We start from the raw sequence: 11,128 nt of genomic DNA, 5'->3' as shown, positions 1-11,128 counted from the left end.
AGGCTTTATTTTTTTTTACCTAACGTAAACTGCGCATCATTCTATGCATACCATAATGCACTGGGCATACATTTTATGTATTGATATTTTCCTGTGTTGAAAGATGATTTTGAAACGATATTCACCGTAAAGTACGTATTTTAGGATAAAAACTGTATAAAGCATGCCTAAGATGTATACCAAGAATTGCAACTTTGTACTGATCGTCAGTGCTACAGAGCTACAGAATAATTGCCATTGCTGTTTTATCTTGGACCACTTTATGGAAAATCTGTCATTGCTACAGTCACGCCTAATGAGTTACTGGTTAGGAAAAGCTTCATGTAAAGTTTACTTTTCCTAATATAGGCATTATACCTTAAATTCTACCTTTAATGTGCTCAAGTACTAAACTACTAGTTTCAGTAAACTTTATTTTTTAACTTTATTTTTGTCAAGTTTGGAGACACTAATTCTTGGTCTTTTATCTTACTCATGGCGAATTGGTAATCTTTTACGTCCAGAATTTCAAGAGAATACTAAGCGTCCATTCTTGAGTCCCCCATCAGAAAAAAAAAATAAATAGTCTGTAATCGATGGCTTCTATGCCTAAAAAAAACTACACTTTCTTGGTACATACAAACCTCTCCCATCTGACACACTTTGTAGCCAAAGATCTCAATCCAGCTGACTCTTTCTATACAAAAATCGTACTCTAGAGAAAACAAGAAGACTACTTTTTCCACAGGCAAAAGAAAGATGATGAAGCTCTATCAATCAAGTGATAAAAATCACAAGCAATTTAGGCAAATCTCCACAACTCTGGCTCCCAAACTGACAAACTTGGTAGGCCTATTAACACCACTTTCTGGGCAAATAAACTCTGACTGCCATGCTGACAAACTTAGTAGGCTTATAAACGCCACGTTCTGGCGAATCAACTCTGGCTCGCAAACTGACAACTTGGTAGGCCTATAAACACCAGTTTCTGGGTAGAATCAACTCTGGCTCCCAAACTCCCAAACTTGGTAGGCTTATAAACGCCATTTTATGGGCAAAATCAACTCTGGGTCCTGAGTTGACAATCTTTGCAGGGCTATCAACTCCAATTGTAGGCCTATAAAACAAAAATCCTCCCAAACCAAGAAAAGTTTTAGGCCAATAAATGAGGAAATTAAATTTTAACAAACAAAATAACATGCAGACCAACAGGTTTTTCAGGAAAAACAAAATCACAAGCTGATAATTTTCAGTCAAAACAAAAATCTCTCCTGAATCGCCAGACTTTCTTCACAAAAAATCTCACTCCAGGCGAAAAAAAAACTACCCAACTAATAACACTTTCCAGGCAAAAAACTTTCAAGAACCAACTCGGTGAACAAAAATCACCTACAGTTCACATATTTCTGGGGAAAAAACTCCCCAATAGAAATTCGTAGGTTGGTTGATTGATTGATTATATCTATTAAATCTGGCGGTCAAACATATGGGTAATTGACACCGAAATAAAATAAATAGAAAAAATTAAATTTTAATAAATTTCATTTAAAAATATCTATAAATATATATATATATAAATTTTGTTCATATATATAAGTTCTTACATAGACAATCTATGTTTGAATTTGGTTGAGGAGGCCCGCCTCCCCCATAAATTTATATAACTGCTCTATATTACAATCCTTTCCAAGAATTGTAGCTAGGATAAAATTACCTACTCTGTCACGACCCCAAGACAGGAACCTATGTCTCAAATTCCCGAATCTGGGACACTCAACCAACAAATGTTTCACAGTCAAGGGCACAGTACAGTTCTCGCAAAACGGAGGATTTTCACGAGACATCAAGAACTCATGTGTGAGTCTTGTATGTCCAATCCTCAATCTGCACAACATCGTTTCTTGTCTCTTTGGCATATACGGATATGACCAAGGAGAGACTGATGAAGTGATCTGCGCATTTTTTGATTAGTTAAAATGTCCTCCAACTGGGACTGCCAACATTTTTGAATTCTCTGACCTACTAGAGGATACAAATCCCGATATGGTAGTAGGCATCTTGTGGGTTCTGGGGAGCTGACCGCAGACTTTGCAAGTTGGTCAGCTTTCTCATTCCCAGCCACCCCAACATGAGAAGGCACCCAACAGAACTTTATTTCTTTCCCTCTTCTTTTTAGTAAAAGCAGCCATTCCAATATATCTAAAATCAGAGGGTTTAAAGAGTTAAAAGATTCCAGCGACTGAAGAACACTTCTTGAGTCACAATATATAATAAAATTATTTTCATTCCGAATTGAAACTTCCTTTAAAGCCTTTAAATTTCCATATAATTCTGCTGTAAAAATCGATGCAACAGATGATAACCTGCCGCTTCTCTCTACATCAGGGAAGGCTACACCAAAGCCGACGCCAGCATCTGACTTTGAGCCATCCGTGAAAACTGCAGTGGAGTTATGTTGCAAAGAGTGTTCTAAAAATATTGACCGCATGGCCTCACTGGACAATTCTGTCTTGGTAAAATTGAAATATCTACAAAATTTTACCTCTGGAAAGTTCCAGGGGGGACTAACTAAATATTTTGTTTGTAAAATCTCGATTCTTGGCATATTTAATTGAAAAACTAATGGTCTCCTCCAAAGATACTATAAACATTTTAGGAAATACCTCTACCAAATAGGTAACCTTGGCAGGCATAAAACACTTTCAAAATGGTCCAACAATTTTTGGGGCAAAACTTCCCGAGTATAAAATTCAAAGGTATGATCAGACATTCTAAGCACGTAAGTGAAGTTAAGAACAACTCTCACACTAATTAGATTTCCTCATTTCCCAAACCAGAATGTATGCTTCTTCTTGGCACAGGCTTTCCAGTTAAGAACTCGAGGCAAAATAACAGATTTTATAGCCCAGACACTCTCGCGAACACATTTTCTTGTCATAAAGAGTCACAAATGACCAAAGTTTCTAGCTATACAAACCCAAGCTAGCAGACTTTCTGTCTAAGATGATACAGACTAGCAAGACTTCTAAGATAAGAATGCAATAGTCACTAGCAGACTACCAATCAGAATCACAAAGGAACAGAAAATATAACAGAACTTTTAGGCAAAGACCCACAAACCCAGACATCTTGGAAGCCATAGAATTAGAGTTAACAGATTCTATGAGGGTAAAACCATAAAGGTTAACAGACTTCCTGAAGGAAAACCCCCTCAGACTAACAGCCTGGGTTAAGGTAAAATACAACACAGACATTTTAAACAGAAATATGCCACAGCTGACAGACTTACTTAAGAGAGAGACTCACAAACTGCTGTGTACAACCTAAACCTAAAAGTATTACAAACCAAGAGACCACCGGGAGGCAAAAAATACGAAAAGCAGACTTTCTGAGAGTAGATTATCATGAAGAATCAGACTTTCTTGGACTAATTTTCAGAGACTGGCTTTCTTCAAGTGAAAGTATCACACAAATAAAAACTTCCTACTGGCAAGCGGGTCACAACAAAGTTCCAGAATGCATAGCATTAAAAGAAATTTGCCAAACCTTCACAGTGAAAATTGAAAGCATCAGACTAAGAGACTTTCCAAAAACCAAAACTATCACAAACTAAGAGAGTAGACTTTCTAAAAACCAAAACTATCATAAACCAAGACTCTCTAAACAAAATGTACCAGGAGCAAAGACTCCCTGAATCCTACAATCGATCTTGAATCGGTATAATTTTTCCTGAATCCAGGACTTGTTTCGAACACCAGCAAACATATCCTGTTTTTTAAACTTCCTCGTATCAGGTACCTATTCGAACGATACCATAGATGGTGAATCCTCAGAGAGAGAGAGAGAGAGAAAGAGTGACTTCAATCATTAATGTTGCAAAAAGATGCATAAATTCAAGTAAAAGAGTTATGCATTTTCTAACATTATCTCCAACTCTCCTGCCTTTCATCTTGTTCGGGTTGCCCCAGGTTCCTCAGTGTGAAGCACCTCTAATGTCTACCAGAGAGTTGCTAGTGCATATTCTGGTATATTTTGCATCTTCCAATCTTGGATGATCTGGGATGCAGCTTAGATATCTGTCGAGCTTATTCTTAAACACATCTACGCTCACTCCTGATTTATTCCTCAGATGAGCTGGCAACGCATTGAATAGACGCTGCATTGTCGATGCTGGTGCATAGTGGATTAATGTCCTGTGTGCTTTCCTTATTTTTCCTGGTATAGTTTTGGGCACTATTAATCTACCTCTGCTTGCTCTTTCTGATATTTTTAGCTCCATGATGTTTTCGGCAATTCCTTATATCTGTTTCCATGCCTGAATTATCATGTAGCGTTCTCTTCTCCTTTCTAGACTATATAATTTTAAAAATTGTAGTCTTTCCCAGTAGTCAAGATCCTTAACTTCTATTCTAGCTGTAAAGGACCTTTGTACACACACTATTTGTGCAATATCCTTTTGATAGTGTGGGTACCATATCATATTACAATATTCAAGTGGACTACGAACATACATTTTATAAAGCATAATCATGTGTTCAGCTTTTCTTATTTTGAAGTGCCGTAACAACATTCCCATTTTTGCTTTACATTTTGCCAATAGATTTGATCATTGCATAACATGTTCCTATTCAACATCACACCAAGGTCTTTAACTGCTTCCTTGTTTGTGATTGTCTCATTAATAGGTCCCCTATATGCATATAGCTTTCCTTCTCTATCTCAATAATTTATTGATTTAAATTTATCAGAGTTAAATACCATCCTATTTACCTCTGCCCAATCATATACTTTAAGGTCTTTTTGTAGCGCGTTCCTATCTTCATCACAAGTAATATCTCTACTTATTCTTGAGTCATCGGCGAAACTACTCACTACCGAGTCCTTAACATTACTGTCTATGTCTGCAATCGTAATAACAAACAGTAATGCAGCTAACACCGTACCTTGTGGCACACCGGATATTACCTTAGCTTCATCTGATTTCTCATCGTTTGCAATAACTATCTGTTTTCTGTTTTGTAAAAATTCTTTTAACCATCTTCCTACTTTGTCCACTATATTATGTTTTCTAATTTTCTTCGCTAATATATTATGGTCTACCTTGTCAAAAGCTTTTGCAAAGTCTAGATAAACCACAGCTGTTTCCTTTCTGTTTTCATATTTTTGTATATGTTCTCACTGTGGACTAACAGTTGGGTTTGTGTACTTTTTCCGGGTACAAAACCATGTTGTCCTATATTAAACAAATTATTTTTTATTAAATGTTTCATAATAATTTTCTTCATTACCCTTTCATACACTTTCATAATATGTGATGTTAGGCTACGCCCAGACGTCGAACAGTGTCTGTCGAACAAAACTGTTACCATACCATAAAGGCCTGTTTACATGGGGATAGTTCACTGGCGCCAGTAACTAGCGGCAAGTAAACTTTCCAGGATAGTAAGCATTTGCACGAGGACAGTGATTTGGGTAGAAGTTGCCGCCAGTAGCAAACAAAATGTCTTCTGACATAGATGAAGCAATTGATGCTGCTTATGTCATTCTCGCTAGAGAAGTACAGTTGCTCATCAAAAAGAAAAGGAAGAAGCCCAAAATGTGGGCGAGAAAATGGATTCAGAGGAGGGATATATTAGGAGGCTCTAGAACTTTAGTTCGTGAATTAGGAAACTAAGATCAATTCAGAATATAGGAAGCATATGAGAATGAACCAACAGAGCCTACCATATCTAAGAAGGATACCACGATGAGGGATGTTTACTTCCAATTCAATCAGAGCATCTCTTATTTCTAGAAGAGCTACATCCCGCTTATTACGATTCATGTAATCGTTATGTCTGATGTTCCCCAAACATTCAAATTCCTCGTATTTATCCAAAAATTTCATTATATCCTCGGTATTTCACTTCTCTAACATGATGATCCTTCTGAAGGCAAGTGACAACTGGGAAGGTTTGCTTTTCCCAGAAGCACGTCTGGAGGCAACTATGTTGTTTTCTGTCCACCAGGTGCTCCTATACATCCCTTCAGTACAGAACCAGAATATCAAAACAAAGTCTGTCTGAAATCATTCCTGAAACTTGTCTGGCCATCTATGCTGTACTCAAGGATAAATACCTGAAGGTAAGCAGTGCTTCATAGTCTGTAAAACTATTCCTCATCCATTTTCCTTAGATCATTTGAGACAACTTACCCAAAAGCGCACTCATCATCTTCAATCTCAGATTCCGATAGCTGTTTCAGATGGTTCAGGGCTTCATGGAGGACCTCATGCCTCTCCTCCTTTAGCAAAGGTCTTTCAATCCTCGAGGCGTTGTAGTAGATCGTGTATTACCACGAGATGTACTCGGTACAGCTGTACCAGTCATTTCAGTTTGAAACGATGAGTCACTATAATCAGGTTGCTGAGGTTGAAGCAAAGGATCGTTGAATATCTGTGAATAGATAACAAATACTGCATTATTTCTCAATAACTTATTTTTAGTTGGCCTCCTAATAAGTGGCGTAAACAACATTCAGGGTGGGGCCAAGTACAGTCATGGTGATAAAAGTGAATGGCAACAACGCTAGAAAGACGAATTTCAAATTTCAATAACTATATAGAGTGCAAAACCTTACTACAATTCACATAAGATAGGAAACAAAGAAAACGATACAAGGCTTTATTATTACCAAACATAAATATTTTTTCTTATTTTCAATTGCATAGAAAGGATACTGTCCTGGAATTATACCCCTTATTTATGTGACACCATATTATCTATATATCTATCTATCTATCTATCTATCTATCTATATATATATATATATATATATATATATATATATATATATATATATATATATATATATATATATGTAGGGCAGATGCCTTTGTATAACAAGGCGCCCTTGAACCTTGTCGCCTTGTACTCATTAGTACTGACCAACAATAGCCTTTACAGTAATGGTCAACTTAAGTTGTAGTGCCTAGTGTTATGGGATTTAAAGCTTTACGTTGGTTTAAAGTGTTTGTGATATCAACTTGAACTATATCAAATTTTAAATAAAGTGTGACGTGAGTAACAGTAGCTGTGTCTTTTCTACATCTCATCCTTGTGGCTTTGAAGAAAACGGCAGCTATATTAGTTCAAGAAAATCTCGTGATTGAAAATGCAGGAATCTAGCGAAGTTGCTGTGTCTATAGTCAGTGAAGATTGTCTCGAAGTGATACAAGAGCAAATAAAAACTTTGAAAAATGCCAAACTGCTGCTCTGTCAGCCGTGACCGAAAAGAGAAATGAGATCTTTAGACTAATGGATAATTGTGATAATCTCCATCTGGTGAAGTCTGAAATGATTATTTTGTGCAAATTACATGATAAAATATGATGAATGTTTTCAGCAATATGAGAATCATTTAACAGATTCCAGTGAACGAAACACAGTAAATAAGAGGCATTCAGAAAATACAGTATCTATTGATCATTTCATAACAGAAATGAATAATTGGGCAAGGAGAGCGAATTGCCATTGACTGCAGACCTTGATAGAAAAAGTCCTTGTTCCTCATCTACTAGCAGTACCAATTCCAGCAGAACTTGTGTAAGCTCTGCTCGCCTGAAAGAGAAAGCTAGACTGGCAGAATTGATGGCTCAACTTGCTGAGAGAAAAAACAAAAGTGATGGAAGAGCAAGAACTCAGACTTAAGCAGGAGAGGGAAAAGCAAGAATTTAGACTTAGAAAAAAGAAATAGCAATTAGAATTAGAAACCAAAATTGCTATGTCTCAAAAAAGAGAGAGTTTATGCTGAAGCTGACAATATCTCGGATATCGTGCCAAAAGATACTCCTTCCCAGTTGAATCCAAATGTAGACCCGTTCCAACCACAATCTTCGGATATAACAGCAAATACTCCTCAGTTGAAAGCGAACGTTCCCTGCAGTTCTAGCCATAGTCGGTTCCCTGAGCCAAATCTTGATATGCAACTACAGTCCCAACAAGAGATGCTCCTGAAGACACAGCAACACATGACAGCAGCAATGTTGTTTCCAAGCATAGAAGTACCAAAATGTAAAGGTGATCCTATTGAGTTTGCCACTTTCATGATGGCATTTGAAGTTTTGCTAAGAAGACCTCTGAAGAAAAATAGATTTCCTTAAGGAGAGAAGGTTGTGTTTTGGATGCTTTAGTCTCAACCATACCTCTAGAGTCTAAACGATGTATGAAAAGGAAGCAATGTAAGACATGTTGTAAGAGGCATCCCACATCATTGCATATCGAAGGATTCAAGCTACATAAAGAGAATGATAGCTTGTCTAGCAAAGTAGCAAGTGAAATTATTGTCAGCACATGTACTACCAATCATGTCAGTGAAGTCAATACAATATTACAAGCTATTCTCCCAGTAAAAGTATATCAGAAAGGAAACAAAGTAGTTTTGGACACTTATGCCTTTTTTGATAATGGCAGCACTGGTTGTTTCATCACAGAGAGTTTACGAGAGCAGATAGGTGCATCTGGAACAGAGACATGTTTGAAGCTTGAAACCATGCATGGCGTAAATATTGTGAATACTTTGGCAGTTAATAATTTGTGTGTTACAGATATGGAAGGAAACAACACTATTGATCTGCCAAAAACCTTTTCTCATCAAGATATCACAGTAAGTCATCAACAGATACCAAAACCAGAATTGCTCAAAAAGGAAGCTGGTCTGAGGAATATGGCTGATCTGATTCCTGATTATGGAGCAGATCTGGAGATTGGTTTGTTGATTGGCAGTAATTGCCTTAAAACATTCCAATCATTAGAGGTGCTTCCAGCCAAGGGTCAAGATTCCTTTGCAGTTCTTTACCACCATGGACGGACTGTTAGAGGCCCTCTACATTTTAAATACTCTTCAGAGAAGAACAGTATTTCATGTCACCATGTCTTTCTTCAGGAAGTTGAAAGGGTAAAGGAGTGTATTCATCCTACAGCTGTGGTCCATATGTTTGAAAGAGACTTCAGTGAGAAAGATGTTGGTAGAGTTCCTGATGAGAAGGGTCTGTCACAAGAAGATCAACAGTTCCTCAAAGAAGTGGCAGAAAACATTCAGTTTACCAATGGACACTACCAGCTTCCCCTACCATTTAGAACCAATAAAGTTAACTCGGTAAACAATAGAGAACAGGCAGTGAAACAACCACAATGGCAAAGAAGAAAATGAAACTAAACCAAAGTACCATGAAGATTTTGTGTAATTTGTTGAGAAATTGGTGTCTGAAGGATATGCTTTTAAGGTTCCAGAGGATCAGTCGTATGATGAACAGCCTGCATGGTATCTACCTCATCACGGTGTCTACCATCCAAAAAAGCCAAATAAGATTAGAGTAGTCTTTGACCGTAGTGCTAAATACCAGGGTAGCTCCCTTAATGACAAGTTGATGCAAGGTCCTGATATGACTAATTCCCTGGTTGGAGTGCTCATCAGATTTCGTCTAGAAAGGGTGGCCTTGATGGGTGACATAGAATCTATGTTTTACCAAGTTCAGGTACCAAAAGTTCAACATAATACCTTAGATTCTTATGGTGGCCTGGTGGTGAACTTGAAAGCGAACTTACAGTAGTATCGAATGGGTGTTCACATCTTTAGAGCAGTATCATCACTTAGCAATCCCAATTACGCTTTGAGGGCAGCAGCTGACCATGCAAGGATAAGTATGGTCAGATGTAGAACGCACCATTAATACTAATTTTTATGTGGATGACTATTTAAAGTCTGTACCTTCAGAACAGCAGGCATTAAGACTTGTGAAAGACGTTACAGTAGCATTGAAGGAAAGAGGTTTTTGGCTGACAAAGTTTGTGAGTAACATTATGGCTTACTGTCATGGGCTTTGTTGGCTCTACTTCAAAGATGTTTGATAGAAACACTACTCTGCACTTTGTGGTTTCTCGATCAAGCTTAAACACACCCATGTGGGGTAAAAAACTGTATTCAGGATGTTCCGTTAGATAATGCTTAAGGTTTGGTATCTTTTCAATTATTCCTAGACTTTCTTGTTCTTTAAGGACTTCATCCATAAGTTTTCAATGCATCTCCTTTTTGAAAAGCTTCTTTAAGTTCGACCTTAAGACTGCTTCAGTTAGTTTATAGTTTCTACCAAGTAAGTGAGACACTTTGCTGTTCCATAGCAAAGGCATTGATATTCTTCCGTCCTCATTAACAATGGCATTGTTAAGTGCATATCTTACTAAAGAATTATTGAGTTCCACAGAAGTCTCATTCTCATCTTTATCATAATTAAGGATCCTTTGGCAGTCACCTTCTAACATTTTCTCTGTTGCCCTTTGTAGTGCTTGTTCATTTATGCCACCTTACTCATTTAGAACTAAAAATTTACCTAATCCAAGGCCAACAAAACCAAGAGAGCTTACATCCAACGGTGTAACGACAGACTGACAAGTGGTTGAAGATTCAATAGCATTTAAATCAGGAAGGCAATGTAAATTTTGTAACATTGTGTTAACATTACCAAGCAGCATCACTCCAAATGAAGTTTGAAAATACACTGAAGGATTACCTTGGCCAAACCTAATTGTTGATGCCATAGTGCAGCGAGCAGAATTAGTGCCTAGGATGAAATCTATACCATTTAACTCATCCCCATTATCTAGCAACTGTTTATCTGCAAGGGTGTCGCCCTTAGCAGTAAAATGCCTAGCTACCCTCGACAAATGTGGTAACTTCACATTCATATTGATATAAGGTACACATAGGGCTTCGACCTTATAAATTTCCTGACCAAACTTTAAATTCAGTTCCACAACCTTTGTATTATAGGATTTAGCAGAATTAAAACCATTAACCGCAAGGCTCACATTTCTCCTCAAAACCTTTAAAGGAATCTTCTTGACTACTCTATCAGTAATAAAATTACACTGACAGCCAGAGTCTTGCAAACCTCTTAATTGGGTATGGTCTTCCAACTGACAAGTAAAAGTTGGTAGAGAGAGGATTTATTACCGTAGCACTGAAGAGCATCCATGGATCACCTGTGGAGACCTTGTCAGATTTTTTGTGACCAAACTTGAGCTTTTATTAAATCCTTTAACATTAACTTTATCTCCTTTGGGGAATCTTTATTCTTAATGCAGAGAAATGTGAAATACCAACCATGACAGCC

This window comes from Macrobrachium nipponense, chromosome 3 (genome assembly GCF_015104395.2).
Source record: "Macrobrachium nipponense isolate FS-2020 chromosome 3, ASM1510439v2, whole genome shotgun sequence".
Classification (NCBI taxonomy): Eukaryota; Metazoa; Arthropoda; class Malacostraca; order Decapoda; family Palaemonidae; genus Macrobrachium; species Macrobrachium nipponense.
This window is presented reverse-complemented; position numbering follows the sequence as displayed.